Here is a 17,134-nt window from a genome sequence, read left to right as displayed (position 1 = left end):
GCTTAAGTGACTGAGCCACCCAAGTACCCCACCAACACTTGTTATTATCTTTTTTCTTTAACTTTTTAAAATCTTTATTTATCTTTGAAAGACAGAATGTGAGCAGGGGAGAAGCAGAGAGAGAGGGAGACATAGAATGCAAAGCAGGCTCCAGGCTCTGAGCTGTCAGCACAGAGCCAGGTGGGGCGTGAGCTCACGAACTGTGAGATCATGACCTGAGCCCAAGTCGGATGCTCAACTAACTGAGCCACCCAGGCGCCCCCTTGTTGCTGTCTTTTTTAATTTAGGCAACCTACTAGGTATGAGGTAGTACCTCATTGTGGTTTTGATTTGTGTTTCTTTGATGCCTAATAATATTGAGCGGCTTTTCATGGTTTTTTGTTTGTTTGTTTGTTTGTTTTTTGGTCACTTGTATATCTTTTTTTATCTTATTTATTCAAAATGTATAATAGATCCTTTGCCCATTTTTCAAATTAGTGTATTTGGGTTTTTTTGTGTTATAATTGTTCTTGATGTATTTTGGATACTGAACTATTATCAGATATGTGATTTGCAAATAGTTTCTCTCATTCTACAGGTTGTCCTTTTACTTTCTTTGAAGCACAAAAGTCTTTAGTTTTGATAAAGTCCAGTTTATCTTTTTCTTTTGTTTCTTGTGATTTTGCTGTCATATCTAAGAATTCACTGCCAAATCTAAAATCAGGAAGATTTACATTTACATATTTTTGAAAGTGTTCTATAGGTTTCACTCTTATTTTGAGTTACTATTTTATCTATTTTGAGTTGCTTTTTGTATATGGTGTGAGTTAGGGGTCCAATTTCATTATTTTGCACATAGATTTCCAGTTGTTCTAGCCCCATTTGTTCAGAAGACTAATCGTTCCTCATTTAGTGGTCTTGGCACCCTTGTCAAAAATCAACTGGTCATAGATATGTGGATTTATTTCTAGACACCCAGGTCTATTCCACTGACCTACATGTTCATCCTTTTTTTCAGTACCACACAACAGATTACTGTTCTTCAGTAGTAAGATCTGAAGTCAGGAAGGTAAGTCTTCCTATTTTATTCTTTTTCAAGATTGTTTTTGGCTATTCTGGGTCCTTTGAGTTTCCATATGAATTTTAGTGTCAGTTTATTAATTTCTACAAAGAAGCAGTTGGGATTCTTACAGAAATTGTTTTGAATTTGTAGGCCAATTTGGGGATCATTGCCATTTTAACAATATTGTCTTTCTGTCCACAAACATGGGTGTCTTTCCTTTATTTAGATCTTTTTTTTTCTTTCAACAATATTGTGTAGTGTTCTTAGTATAGGTAGTGCACTTTAAAAAATTTATTCATGAGTAATTTATTATTTGCAGTGCTGTTATAAATTAAATTATTTTCTTATATAGTTGATTTAAAATTTTTTTTTTTTTTTTTATTTTCAGGGGACCTGGGTGGCTCAGTCGGTTAAGTGTTTGACTTTGGCTCATGATCTCACAGTTGGTGAATTAAAGCTCACATCAAGCTCTGCACTGTCAGTGCCCAGCCTGCTTGGGATTCTCTCTCTTGGCTTCTCTCTTTTCCCCTCCCCTACTTGTGCTCTCTCAAAATAAATTAATAAACTTTAAGAAAAAAAGAAAAAAAAGTTTTAGAGACAGAGAGACAGACAGACAGACAGACTGAATATTAAGCAGGCTCCATGCTCAGTGCATAGCCCAGCACGGGGCTGGATCCCATAACCATGGGATCATGACATGAGCTGAAATCAGGAGTCCAATGTTCAACCAACTGAGCCACCCAGGCACCCCCATAGTTGATTTTTCAATATTGATTTTGTATTTTGAAACCTTACTAAAGTCTTTTATTAATATTTTTCCCATTTTGGAAAAAAATCTAAAAATTCAATTTTTGAATGGATTTCCTAGGATTTTCTACATAAAAGATCATATTATTCACAAATAAAGATAATTTTATTTCTACTTTTCCAATCTGGATGTCTTTTATTTCACTTTTTTGCCTAACTGCCCTCTACTCCAATGTTATAAGAAGTGTGTGAGGGGATATCCTTGTTCCTGAACTTGGGTGGAAATTTTTAGTTTTTCACCTTTAAGTATGATGTTAGCTTGATTTTTGTAGATACTTTATATTAGGTTAAGGTGGTTTCCTTTTATTCCTAGTTTGTTGAACATTTTTATCATTCAGGAGTGTTGTATTTTGTCAAATGCTTCTGCATCTATTGAGATCATCATGTAATTTTTGTTCTTTATTCTATTAGTATGGCTTAATATGATAACTTTTCTGAGATAAATCGCATTTGGATATAGTATATAAACTTCTCATATGTAGCTCCATGTTTTTAAAGTTTACTTATTTATTTTGAGAGAGAGAGAGATAGAGATACAGCACGAGAAAGAGAGAGAATCCCAAGCAGGTTCCATGTGGAGTCTGATGTGGAGTTTGATCTCATGACCCCGAGATCATGACCTAAGCCAAAATCAAGAGGCTTAACCGACTGAGCCACCCAGGTGCCCCTCAATGTTTTTAAAATGTACTTTGTTGAGGAGATTAGCATCTATATTTATAGAGGGATATAAATATAGCATCTATATTTATAGGGGATTTTGGTCTGTAGTTATTTAATTTTCTTTTGATTTTTTTTTTTTTTCTGATTTTGGTATCAGAACACTAGCTTCACTGAATGAATGGAGAAGTGTTCCTTTATCTTCTACTCTTTTGAAAGAATTTAAGAAAGATTGATATTATTCTTCTTTAAACGTTTGATAGAATTCACCAGCAAAATCATCTCATCCTTTACTTTTATTTGTGGGAAGTTTTTGTTTATTAATTCAATCCCTTTACTTTTTTTAGGCATATTCAGACTTTCTGTATCTTCTGTTTTGGTAACTTGTCTATTTCTATGAATTTGTCCATTTCTTCTCAGTTATCAAATTTGTTGGTGTAAAACTATTAATAGTACATTTTTTTATTTCTGTAAAATCAGTAGTAAATGACTCCTTTTTCATTCTTGATTTTAGTAATTTGAATCTTTGTTTCTTTTTCTTGGTCATTCTAGCTACATATTTGTCAATTTTCTTTATCTTTTCAAATAACCAACTTTTGGTTTTATTAATTTTCTGTATTATGTCCCATTTTCTATTTTGTTTATTTCTGCTATAATCATTATTATCTTCTCCTTTCTCCTTGCTTTGGATTTAATTTGTTCTTCTTTTTCTAGTTTTGTATGGTGGAAGTTTAGGTTATTTTCTGAGATCTTTCTTACTATTTAATATAGGACTTTACCACTACAAAATTCTTCCAACACTGCTTCAGCTCCATCCTGTATGTTTTAGGATGTTATATTTTCATTTTTTTTTATCTGTATCAAAGTATTTTCTAATTTGTTTCCTAATTTCTTCTTTAGTTTATCTTCTTAAAGAAGTGTGTTTAATTTCCACATAATGTGAATTTTTCAAATGTCCTTTTCTTACTGATTCCTAATTTTATTGACTGTGGTCAGAGAATATACCTGTATGATTTTAATCCCCATACATCTATTGAGACTTGTTTTATGGCCTAACATATGATCCAAAACGTTGGAGAATGTTTTATGTGTACTTGAGAAGAATGTCTATTTTGCTGTTGCTAGGTGGTATTATATAGGTGTCTGTTAGATTTTATTGGTTTATAGTGTTATTCAAGTCTTCTACTTCCTTATTGGTCTTCTATTTAGTTGTATATTATCTTTTATAAGCACTTATGGATTTAGTTTGCTAAACTTTGTTTAGAACTTTTGTATTTATTTCAGTCTAAAAATATGTGGTCCTGTGGATTTCAGTTGGTGACTGTATATGCAATGCTTTAGAGAGAAATTACTCATTATTCATGCTGGAAACTCAGGAGATGCCACTGACCTGGAACTATTTCATTTTCTTTTGAGGGTCTGCTCAGTATGTGAATCTTACAATTTACCATTCTTCCCCTGACACAAGACTTATTTTTCAATAGCAGTGGTGAAAGAAACATCAACTTCAGGCAACCTTGCTGCATGGGCTGTGACTCAGACTCTTCTACTTCCTCTTCTGGACTTCCTCTGGACTATAGTACAGGTTTTTGTTTTTGTAAAATGATGTCATTTGATACACTTCCCAGTGATATCTCAAAACAGTGTGTCCTTTCCAAGGTTTAGTTACTCTTTATGGAGGATTTTTCAGAGCACCTACCAGCCTAGGCCAAAAGTAGAAGATCTCATTTACTCTTTACCTGACTGAAATATAGATGTTGCCCTTCCCATCAAGAGGGTGACTTTCTCTGCTATCTACTCTTAATTATTCTTATTGAAGACTAACTCCATTACTTATGTTCTTGATTTCATAACCTTGAGTCTCTTCTCTACTTTTTTCTATTTGTTATCCTTTCTCTTCAGTGTCTTCAATTTCTCCCCAACTGGTGGCTCCTTCCCCTCAGTTTATGAACATTCTTAGTGACTACCAATACCAGAAAACCAGGTAACACATTTCCCTTGACTTGTCCTTCTGTGCCACATCCTTTTCTTACCCTTCTGAGCCAATATTTTCATTAACCACTATGCTATCATTCTGTCTTCATGTCTCCCTTTGAATTTAAACTTCTTTAAAAAGTCAACACTGAGAACCTTCACTTCTCTACTTCCCATTCACTTCTTAACTCATGGCAGTTTGGCATCTGCTCCCAACTGCCTTCACTAGGTGTTTCCAATGTAACCAATTGCTTTCTAGTTTCTATAGTGAAAAATTACTAGTTTTTATCTCACTTGATCTTTCTGTAGCACTTACCATTGCTGGTCACTCCTTCCTGAAAGCTTGGACTTCTCTTGGATTTGGTGATACCACTTTCTACTGGTTTTCCTGGATTTTCTCTGATCTCTTCTACTTGGTAGCTTCTTTTGCCCACCTCTTGAAATATTGATTTTCCCCAATTTTTTGACCTTGGTGCTCTTTCATCCATAAACACTTATACACTGATGATCCTAAATCTATTTTGTCATATCATCTTCCTTTCCTAAACTCGAAGACCAGCATATCCAACTCTGCCAACCATAGTCTCTTGGTTATTCCATGAGTATCTCTTTCCAAACTTGCCCCAAACTAAACTTATTTGTTCAGTAAATAGTATCCACTAGGTTCCCAAGATATATATATATTCCTACATTCATGGAGCTTATGGTCATCACCTGGTTACACAAAGAAGCTTTCTCCTTGTTCTTTCTTTCTTTTGTCAGAGAGATGAATCACTGTTATCCCTCCGTTCAATTAAACCATAACCTAGGCATTTCCTTAGACCACGCGTTCTGTCTAAATTCCTAATTCTAATTTGACTGAAGTCCTGTCATTTCTACTTCCTCTTGGATTCCCCACCCACCCCCGCTCCTATTCACTATATCATTGCTGTGATTCAGATCCTTAGTTCTTACTGCAATGAAAATAGCACCTCCTAATTAGTTTTCCTTTTTTTCTCACCCCTCCTTTGCAATACTTTGCATTACTATAATTCTAACACTATGACTTACTTCAAACTCTTTAGAGGTTTATTGTTGCTTTTGATTGGTACACAATTTTCATTCCTTTCTTGGTTGCTATTGTCTTCTTCCAGTCTTATCTTTCACTTTCCTAGCATATTGCCTCTTGTGTAGGAAACAAGTTTATTGAGGAATTAAAACTTGTTGAAGTATATATATGAATTCTTAGATTTTTTCTTACAACCCACCCTGTCAGGTTACCTTTTTCCATTGGATAATCATTCTTCTAAAGTTGTATTATCGTTCCACAACTTTCTGGTCATCTTTATTAGAGCAGCCCAACCCTTCAGTACCTAAGAATTGGTCTGGCCTATTTAAAATCCTTTTGCCTCAAAATCAGTTCAGACTTTGCTGCAAACTCTCACTTCATGTCAGTTGGAGAAAGGTGTGGTCTGGCTCTGAGATATCTCATTTTTGTATCTCTTCTAAGCACTAGTGTGAAAGTAGGAGTTTGGAGTAGGGAAGAGGGATGGAGAAGCAGAGGGTAATCTGATTTAGTTTGCTGTTGACCTTTGCTGATATGGTTTCCATGTAGATTTTGCATGGCCCCTCTGTCTCTGAGAAACTCCCCTAGAGGAGCAGCCATGTCTTATTCTGATACTCCCAACATTACTTTCTCTAGGTTGGGAATACCATTGCTTGGTCTTATGCCTGCCTGAGTGGCTTTATGGCTCTGTCCATACATTAATTTCTACATTTCTTCATGTGGAGTTACCAAACTCCCAAAGTCCTCTTTCATACCCTCCCAATTTTGTAAAGTGTTGCTCCCTGAATCCTCAGAGACATATTATGATACTGTTCCTTCAGGCTCTCCCAACATGGACTACTCCAGCAAACCTACTGCCTCCAGAAAAATCTGAACCAGAATTCAGCATTCATCTTTTTGTTCAAGCACTTTGCCAAATTTGAGAGAAATTATGGCAAGCAGCCCTTTCTTCCTTTCAGTGGTATACAGCAGCTGAATAGGGCATCAGTACCTAGACTCATAGGACCCTCTCCCAAGATCTGTCTCACAATGTGAGTGATATTACCTGAGTGATCCAGAAATGGAGGAATACATTTAAATATGACTGGAGATGGACGGTGGTGATGGTTGCAGAACAGTATGAATGTACTTAATGTCCCAGAACTGTACTTTCTACATTCTAACTTCGGTTAGAATGTAAGTTCTATATTATGTATATTTTGCTACATGAAAGAAAAAACATTTACATATGAAACACCAAAGTGATTGGTGGGAGAGGAGCTTCTGCAGTTCAGCAGGCTTCTACTTGATGAGGGAGATGCCAGTTTTCATTTTTTACAGGTGCTCTGATTGGGTTCTCTTGGAGCTCTCTTAGCTTGGTGTAAGAGAATGCATCTCCCTTCCCTCTCCAGTTGAGAAGGAAGGAAAGAGTAGCCTTTCTCAACAGGCACTGCATGCCCTAAAAGGCTGTTGACTTATTTTTCCCCAGGCTTACTTTTATATTGCTGGGAATTAAGAATGTTTGTTTTTTGGTTGGGGCTGTTATCCGATGCTTCTCAGTAATTCCTGCAGGAATATGAGTAGCCCATCTACTAGGGCTGGGGTCTATATAGAATGTGAAGTAGTTAGTATTTGCTTTGGACATTAACCTCAATTCCAAAAGAAGATAACCTCACTTGACATTCCCTTACACAAATTTGTACTGATATGTCAAAGTATAAAATGAAAAATGCTAGAACAGAAGTTAAGAGAGAATAGACAGAAATTTAAGGATTTGTCATATTGCTTTGCCCTTTTAGATAAACATTTCATGTCTTTATTTAGAAATGAGAAGGATAGGGAAGATGTACCCCCACAAAAGACATGTTTGGGGTTCTGATTATGTATGTTTGTTTCCCTTTCATATCTGCCTGCATTCCATATGTAATTGACCTAAGGTCCCAGGAGGCAGAGTAGGGATCTAACCCCAGTAAGTGAGGCTCAGCTTCAGATGTTGGAAGTAGGGCAGAGATTCTATGACATTCGTGGATGTGCCCCCTCTTTCATTATGCGTTGGTGCCTTTGCTCTTGCAAATGTAGGGTTCCAAGATAGACCACTTAGACTGAAATCAAAGTAATTCTATAGTAAATGGATAGAGCAGGTAAGGTCCTAGGACACCTAACTTTGGTCCCCCTGAATGTTCAACTGACTCTCAATCTTTATTTATCAATTTGGGGAAGTGGCCAGGATCCTGTTTGAATCTTAGGTGGTTCAATAGCATATGGATGCTCTCCTCTACAGCTTTAGATTAGGGATGTTCTTGATTGTGAAAAATGAAAAGACAAGCAACAGACATGAAGAATTCCATGGATCATGATGAGAAGCTGTAAGTGCAGCCATTGCCTTAAAGCACCATGAACTTCTTAAGCCTCACTGTGCTTCATTCTGCTGAAACTCCAGCGTGACTCAAGTTTGACCATTTGGAAAAAGTAGCTATTAAGAATTTTGCATGTGGTATGCCAGCTGTATGTCATTTTTAGAATATGGCTTTAGTTCTCTATTTTGAGCAGGCATTTTATTCAGTTTCCAGTTGGTCAGCATTACTAAGAGACACTCAATTCATCAGAGGTTACTTACAGGGCAAGCTCAGTGGGAAAGGGAGATGCAGTGATTCTAAAGCATTATGAATGCAGTCCTTTCAAAGGGAAGTGGCTTAGTTTTAACTTGAGACGCTGCTACCATGTTCTGCTAGACAGCAGCTGCCATTCCATAGTTTAGTTTGCTTTTTTCATTTTACTAAGGAATTCTCAAAGTCTTGTGAGTTATTTCAGAGATGTTTGGAATGATATTCTTTATTATTCTAGGAACTTGTTTGATAAAAACAGTTGTGTATTCTAATGAAAGATACTAGGTCCAAAGTGGATAAACCTTTCAGCAAGGGCAACATAACTTATAGCAAAAGCAACATTTTTCTCCTGTTATCTCAGATGCTCGTTTTTAACTCTCAGAATGATCTATACTCACACTTTTAGCCTAAAGCTGAATTTGATAAAAATGAGTTTCTTTTTTATGCTCCTTTTTTTTGACATTAAGTTTTCATAGAGTGAAAATGCATGTATCTTAAGCATATGAAAAATTTAATGAGTTCTGCTTAATGTACATTCCTGTTGAGCCATCATTGCAATCAAGATATAGACTATTTCCATCACCCTGGAAAGTTTCCTTACTTTTACTTCTATTCTCTTGACCCCCTATAGGCAAACATTGTTCTTTTTGTCAACATAGATTAGTTTTGCCTGTTCTAGAACATCATGTAAATAAAGTCATGTATGTGTATTTTCTATGTCTGGCTTTTTTTCACTTACTATAATATTTTTGAGGTTTGTCCTTATTGTTACATGTATCAGTAGTTCTCTGAGCTTGTGTACCTATAAGTTAATTTTTTTCACCCAAGTGGGAAATTTCAGCCATTATTCTTTGAGTGTTTTTGTTTGTTTGTTTGTCTTCCATCTCATTCTTTGTCCTCTCTTTTTGGGACTTTGATTCTGTGATTAGACTGTTTGATATTGTCATTAATGTCACAGAAGTTTTGCTCAGTTTTTCCAATTCTCTTTTTCTCTTTTCCTCAGAAGAGATTTCTATTGATATTTCCTCAAGTTCACTAATTTATGTACTTTAATCTGCTCTTACATTCATCCAGTAAAATTTTATTTCAGGTATTATAATTTTCAGTTCTAGAATTTTTATTTGGCTTTTTTTTCATTGTTTCTATTTCTCTGTGGGATTATTATGATCTAGTTTTTACTTTAAGTCCTTAAACACATGATGATGATAGGAAAATATAGGATAAAACAGGGAGAGAAGGAAGGATTAGGACCTGATGTCCATGGGGAAAAATACCTATTTTGGAACAATGTTGGGAGTGTCTGACCACAGCAAACCCCCTCAGGTGTAAGGTTCCTCTTAAGAATGTAACAGACCCCACTTATGCTCCCTCAGGTTTCCCTCATGAATTTGACAAAAGACCTAAGTATGGTCATAGGCCACCCCTCATACAATGGAAACGAGCCAATCCAGAATGGACAACCCAGCACCTAGAGTTATCAAGCCAATAAGGGTAGAACCCAAGAAGGGACAAGGGAGAAGAGGAGGGGAAGGGCTGACCAGAACCTTATAAAACAAGGACCCTTGCCAATAGTCCTCAGGCATTCATTTTTGAATGTCCCCTCTGTAAAGAGAACTTTCCTACTATTCTTCCTTTTTAATCTTATACTCTAATAAACTTTGCCTGTTGCTCATTTTGTGTCCACTTCTTCATTCTTCAAAGTGGTGAGACAACGAATCCCCAGTATTGAAGTCAAAAAAATCCTGCAACATTATCATAACCTCTTTAAAGTATTACTATGCTAATTCTAACACATGAGCTACCTCAGGGGCTGTTTCTATTGATGATGTGGGGTTTTTTTCTTGATTATGGGTCACCTTTACCCATTTTTTAAAATGTATGGTAATTTTTGATTATATTTTGTGTATATATATATATATACATTTTGTATATATTTTATTTATATATATATAAAATATATATTTTGTATATATATACACAATACTCTACATAATACATATTTATATATATGTAAAGTATATATATTTTACATATATATATATGTGTGTGTGTGTGTGTATATATATATATATATATATATATATATATATATATATATATATAAAACACTCTACATAATGCACTATAGAGACATTAGACGCTATTATCTTCCTGTCATGAGTGTTGGTTGTTTGGTCTAGTGGTTCAGTTGCTGGTTTGTCACCTTGATCTTAGGTATGCTTGGTTTGTTATAACATATCTCTGGTCTTAAAAGCAAACAAAAATTCAACCGAGTAAACTTAATGATATAATTGGTTTTATTTAAGAATTCATGAATTAGGCAGCATCCTATCTGGCAAATACAAGGGAGTTCCAAGGAGTTGTACAAAATCAAAGGCTTTTGTAGGAAGAAACAGGGCAGGACTAGTAACTTATTAGCTAAAGAAAAAAAAGTATTGTTATGGGCAAGGTCCCTAAGCTGGGGGGGGGGGGGGGGGAAAGCAGGGGAGTCTTATCATGCAGATTACCTCATACTTGTTGATCAGGAAATTCCAGACTGATTAGTTTAAAATTCTACCCTTAGGAGGGGCTAAAACTACAATTAGGTTAGGTATTAAGTCTTGGTGGGGCTTAACATGTAGGTGACTCCATTTTGAAGCTGTTCTTTTTAACACTGAAAAGCCTTAATATCTCTTAAGGCCCTCTAATTTTGTAAGATTGGACTCTAAACTTTGTTTCCCCAAGAGGTGTGCAGTGAATAATTTTTTTGCAATTTCAGACTTCTAGCAGTTCTGATCTCTTCAAATTGTTCTTGATTATTGGTTCAGAGTTAGCCAAGAATTTTAAGAGAATTTATATGTAGATTTTAGGGGCTTTTGCCTTGTTTTTTTTGGATTCCCCATCAAATACCAACTACTTTGGGATCCATGAATGCTACTAACTGACTTCTTATTATACTGTCTTTTTGCTTGAGTTTTCTCCACCCTGCATCAAATGTGGACTGGAAGTGCCCCCAGGGGAAAAGCCATGAAAATGTGCACCTCACCCAATGAATGTGGTTTAATTGCTCTTAAGGGTCTAAAATCTACAGTTTCTGCCTGCTTATGATTGCTCTCTGGTGTCTTCAATAGGTGAAAAATTCAATAGGTGAAAATATTTTATTTTTTAAAATTTATTTTGTTTAGAGTTAAAAAAATTTTGTTTTTGAATATTTATTTATTAAAAAAATTTTTTTTAATGTTTATTTTACTTTTGAGAGAGAGAGAGGGAGAGAGACAGAGTGTGAGCAGGAGAGGGTCACAGAGAGAGAGAGAGGGAGACACAGAATCTGAAGTGGGCTCCAGGCTCTGAGCTATCAGCACAGAGCCTGATGTGGGGCTTGAACTCATGAACAGTGAGATCAGACCTGAGTCGAAGTCAGACGCTTAACCAAATGAGCCACCCAGGCGCCCCTTGAATATTTATTTTTGAGAGAGAGAGACAGAGTGTGAGCAGGGGAGAGGCATAGTGAGAGGTAGACACAGACCTCCAGGCTTTGAGCTGTCAGCACAGAGCCTGATGTGGGGCTCAAACCCACGGACTGTGAGATCATGACCTGATCCAAAGTTGGACCTTTAACCAACTGAGTCACCCAGGCGCCCCATATTTTGTTGAGAGTTATGATTATTATCTTTCAGGGGCTTAGTCAAAATAAACTACTTCTCCATTACTAAAACTTGACTTCAGAATGAGTTTCAAACTAAATGTTTTGTATTGTAAACATAACAAAGTATGAAATTTGAGAAGTGATTAGATAAATATTTACAAATATGTTTTCTTTTCTCTCTGGTCTCATTTTGTTTTCTTTCCCTGGAGATTATGTTTAATACTTGTTTTTCTGCATGCCTCAGCATTTTGAGCCTGAAGCATTTTCTTCCTCTCTCCTTCCCAACCTTAGTACTTTTCCTGATCACAGTACTACGTTGTGATAATTAACTTACTTGTTTATATACCCCTTTGGCTATGGCGGGTATGAGGGCTTTACCTTGTCTATATCTGGCTCATTAGTTGGCACTTAGTAGGCACTGAACATACAAATATATTGATAAATGAATAAATGAATGGAAGAATTAAACAAAATGGATATACTTGAAATGGAAATTTGAAACTGAGATTTTCATGAAACTTCCATTTTTACAGAGATCTTTGATTTTCCTATACTGAATTTTGTCACAAGTGATCAGTATTTTGGGTTTAGTCATTTTAACACTAATAAAATATTTACATTGAAAAATATATGTAATTTTATGCAATTGAAAGGCAGAAGAAGGGTCTAGGTCACTGATTCCAGAAGCCACAAGGTCAGAGGCAGGTCAATAGGGAAGAGGAAGATTAAATCTTGAACTCATCTGCTCTAATTTCTCACAAACCATAACTCAGGATAAGACTCCAGAAGTATTAATGCACTAATGCATTTCAGAAGAGTGAGTGACAGTGGTTTTATGTCACTTTATGTCACATAGGTTGAACTTTAATGTATGATGAAAGCTCCATTTTGCCAAGTAAGAGAACCTGGACCAATTTATAAAGAACATTCTAGTAAAATAACATAAAAAGCTAATGTTAATAAATGGTCTTCTTTTTCTTTTTGAAATAAAGGTGACTGAGATAGTGAAAAGAAATTTTAGGACAAGCTCTGGAACTTTCTGCTCATCCATAGACTGAATGGGATTGAATTTAATTGTTTTGCATTCTTAAATTTTCTTGTAACATTAACTAATAAACCTATTTATTCCTTCATTTATTCCTTTATGCACATTTTTTATATATATACTACATGCTAAGTGTGGTGTTGTGTTAGTTACATATACGTGAATAAGACAATCCCTGCCAGGGTGGCTGGATGGCTCAGTCAGTAAAGCAACTGACTCTTGATATTGGCTCAGGTTGTGGTCTTGCTGTCCTGAAATTGAGCCCCACATCTGGCTCCTTGCTGAGCATGGATCCTGCTTGAGATTCTCTCTCCCTCTCTTTCTGCCCCTCCCCTGCTCACTCTCTCTCAAAATTAATAAATAAACATTAAAAAAAAAAAAAGAAATAGTCCCACCCCACAAAGCGTCACAGAAATCTGCAATTCGCTCTGAAAGATGTAAAAATGACATATAAACTATAAAAATCCTAGGGAAGAATGTTTAAGTTTGCTCGAAAAATAATAGGGAGTGTACCTGGGAGGAAGTGACTTGTGAATTAGAACATAGAAACAAGGTCAAAGACTTTAAAAAAAAAATCAGATAATGAAGTTGCAGCTGTAAAAAAGAAATGGAGAGAAGAGTAGAAGGAAAAGAACACAGCTAATGTCTTAGAAGATAAGATGGTGATAAGGCAAATGTAAATATAAATCAACTTCCTGAAATTAAAGTCCTTCGGTGATTATTGCTGTCTAGTGCAATGTATGGCTTTGGGCAATTGTGTATCAATTTATGGTAGTGCTATTTAACTCTTTCTTAGTACCAACAACCGCTTAAAGATTAGTATTAACCAACCTATGCTATGCAGCTATGCTTCTGGATACAACTACAAATTTAAAGAATTTCGTTGTGGACATGTTTTACTTGGCCAGCACAACCATTTAAAAAATTCCTTTTAAGTTTGAATGTACTTACCAGTTTGCAACAACTTCCACATGTCTTTAGTGCTCTGTGTGTGTACTTCACACACTTAGGTTTTCTTGCTGCCCCTAAAGGTATTTTAGTGTGCAATCCTCATTCTGGAGACTGGTTTTATGGTCATTTGAAAACTCTTCCTAGTATAAGACACAGTATGAATAAACAATTGGATTAAAGTTGATTTCAGAAGTTGTGCTGTTTTGTGTTATTATGTTTGAGTCTGAGAAAATTCTGTTACTTTGGACAGTATAATAAACAGTATTTGTTTTAATGGATGGATTATTGGGCATTAGTCCAATTATCCAGCAGCAGAAGGGTTTAAATTACAGGGGCCTAGAAATTAGCTGGGACACATGCCTCAGCAGTGACTTCAGGAATGCAGTTACTGAAGTTGGCAAAGAAATTGTTGTATTGCACAGTATCACGCTTGTAGAAGGGAAAACAGTGATAATAAAACAACAATAACACAACAGAGTTGTTTCAGGGAAGCTGTTATCCTTGATAGAAGCAGAACAAAAAGCCCTCTGAGATTTAAGTAAGGGAGATCTAGGAACAGAATCTCCAGAGGGGCAGTGGTTGTGATTCCAATAGACCCCAGTGCTCTTTCCCAGAATTGTACCACTCCCTTGATTTCTGTCATTTTGTCTTTTGCACTGAGGACCAACCTCAGCCCCTATGGCTGTGCTTCTCTCTCCCTAGGAAACTCTAGCCCCCATTTATATGGAAATCCTTTGTGTTTTTTCCTTCAACACACGGGAGACACAAAGAAGCATTAACAAATATGTCTTTTACATGGTAAGATATATATATATATTTATAAAACTTAAACAGAGAAGACTTTATTTTATTTTTTTGAGGTTGTATGTTTTTTCCTATTTATTTATTTATTTATTTATTTATTTATTTATTTACTTATTTACTTATTTAATTTTATTTATTTATTTTTAAACTTACATCCAAGTTAGTTAGCATATAGTATAATAATGATTTCGGGAATAGATTCCAGTGATTCATCCCCTATGTATAATACCCAGTGCTCATCCCTCCAAGTGTCTTCCTTAATGCCCCTTGTGCATGTAGCCCATCCCCCCACCCACAACCCCTCCAGTAACTCTGTTCTCTGTATTTAAGAGTCTCTTATGTTTTGTCCCCCTCGTTTCTTTTATATTATTTTTGCTTCCCATCTGTTTGTATCTTAAATTCCTCATATGAGCAAAGTCATATGATATCTTTCTCTGACTAATTTCGCTTAGCATAATACCCTCTAGTTCCATCCACATAGTTGCAAATGGCAATATTTCATTCTTTTTGATTGCCGAATAATACTCCAGTGTGTGTGTGTGTGTGTGTGTGTGTGTGTGTGTGTGTACACACACCAATCTTCTTTATTCATTCATCTGTTGGTGGACATTTGGGCTCTTTCCATACTTTGGCTATTGTTGATAGCATTGCTATAAACATTGGGGTACGTGTGCTCCTTTGAAACAGCACACATGTATCCCTTGGATAAATACCTGGTAGTGCAATTGCTGGGTTGTAGAGTAGATTTATTTTTAACTTTTGAGGAGCCTCCATACTGTTTTCCAGAGTGGCTGTACTCTGCATTCCCAATAGGGAAGACTTTAAAAATATTTTTTATTTAAAAATTTTCAGCATAGTTCTTGATTCTCAGATAGCTACACTGTTGCCTCTAAGGTCTCATGCACTCCTCTTGGTGCCTTCTATGGCTCCCCTCTTTACCTACACCTTTATCAGACACCAGTCTCTGCCCTAGTAGGGCACTTCCTGAGGGCCAGTCACTTTGTTGTACTGACACCCAAGAGCTTTTCTCATGACCCATCTGCTTGTGATCTAGACTATTGCAAAAGACTTCGTTTTAAATCATGAAGTCTATTTCCTTGTAACCTTGGGACCATTCACTCTATTTTGACATATGAGAGACAGGCTTCTCTTTCAGTAGATTTGCAGCCCTATTGATAATTGATACTTCTATCCATTGATGATGGAGCTTCTTAGACTTGGATGATCAGCCACACCTATTTGTGAAGCTTTCTAAGATTTACTCATAGAATACGAGACGGATAGGATTTTACTTATTTCAATCTTACTGTGGTTCCTAATCATACATTAGAGTCTGGTACAGTTGCCTGTGTTGTGTTGTCGTTACTGTAGTCCATTTGATAGTGGTTGGTATGCCAAAATGATAGTGCCCATATAAAAAAAGGTCTGGATTGGTTATATGAAATTACCACCAAAGCAATGGAAGGGAGGTATTCCACCTATAAACCATTTTTGAAACTGTTAGCACCTGATGGACTTTCTTATTCCTCCAGATGCTGCTGGTGACCCCAACCACTGATATGTTAATGTTGTGTGTGTGTATACCCATTGTGTGTATTCAGGGAACAACTAATAGCTAAATGAATTGTTATGCTGAAAACTGATGAACAGTATTTGTTAGTATCCTTGCCTACTGCATGTCCCATTATAAATGTGGCCAATAAACTACATAAAATCTGTTTCTAATGAGACTTATTTTTTAGTAAATATAACATGAAATGTACATTCAAATAAATATTGTATTCACTGGAAAAGAATTCTGATGTTGCTGCCTTTACTTAAAATGTCTTAAAATCTTCTTTATAGAAATTGCCTTTAGAGGTATTAGCAAATTCTTTTGCATATTCTCAATAGTGACAATTTTTTTTTTTTATCATTTCTTGGTGAGTTTGATTTTTGGAACTAGCCAAGAGTTATTTGTTGTGAACTATGGTAAATAAAGTGGCTGATAATGAATTATAGTTTTGCAGAAGGAAATAAAACTGAATGTGATGATAAATAATGAGGTTTTTGTTTTGTTTTGTTTTGTGGCTCAAGCTGACTTCCTCAGATCTTGTCTCATCTGCATAGCTGAAGAAGGAATGGTTGTGTGAATATCAATATGGTATTGATAAATGCCTGAAAAGCCTCTGACAATGTGTTTTCCAACCAGAAGGTTTGAACTTGAAACTCTCTCACAAAAAGTGAGTAAAACCTCTTTTCTCTCCAAGAGACTTTACTGTAACTACTACCATGAGACATTTTGTGAAAAGGGGGATAATGTTTTTTTCCTCACTTTTGTATTTTCCACATCTCGTATTCTGCATGGCACATAGTAGTGTATTCAATAAATATTTGTTGAATTAACAAAATGTAAATATGTTAACTTTTCTCTCCAATAAACATTAGCACTACTGTTGGTGAAAGCAGTATTAACAAGATAACTTTTAGATAATTATAAATTGTAAATGACAGGTGACTAAGTTTCTACTGCCAAATATAGATTATTTTTGCTTATATTAATATATTTTAAAAGATAACAAAAGTTGTCTCATAGTGGTCACCTAAGTAAGATATTTAG

At 35.6% G+C, this 17,134-nt stretch overlaps 1 long non-coding RNA gene across 1 annotated transcript in view; it reads left to right on the top strand.

Annotated features, from left to right (window-relative positions):
• LOC122235953 overlaps nt 1-16,694 on the top strand; it is a 38,095-nt gene extending 21,401 nt beyond the window's left edge. The window contains exons 5-6 of the long non-coding RNA XR_006214113.1: nt 998-1,048; nt 16,612-16,694. This is a non-coding gene — a long non-coding RNA (uncharacterized LOC122235953). The remainder of the gene's footprint in view (nt 1-997; nt 1,049-16,611) is intronic.
• The last annotated feature ends 440 nt before the right edge of the window (nt 16,695-17,134 follow it).

The sequence above is a fragment of the Panthera tigris genome, chromosome F3 (genome assembly GCF_018350195.1).
Source record: "Panthera tigris isolate Pti1 chromosome F3, P.tigris_Pti1_mat1.1, whole genome shotgun sequence".
Lineage (NCBI taxonomy): Eukaryota > Metazoa > Chordata > Mammalia > Carnivora > Felidae > Panthera > Panthera tigris.
This window is presented reverse-complemented; position numbering and strand designations above follow the sequence as displayed.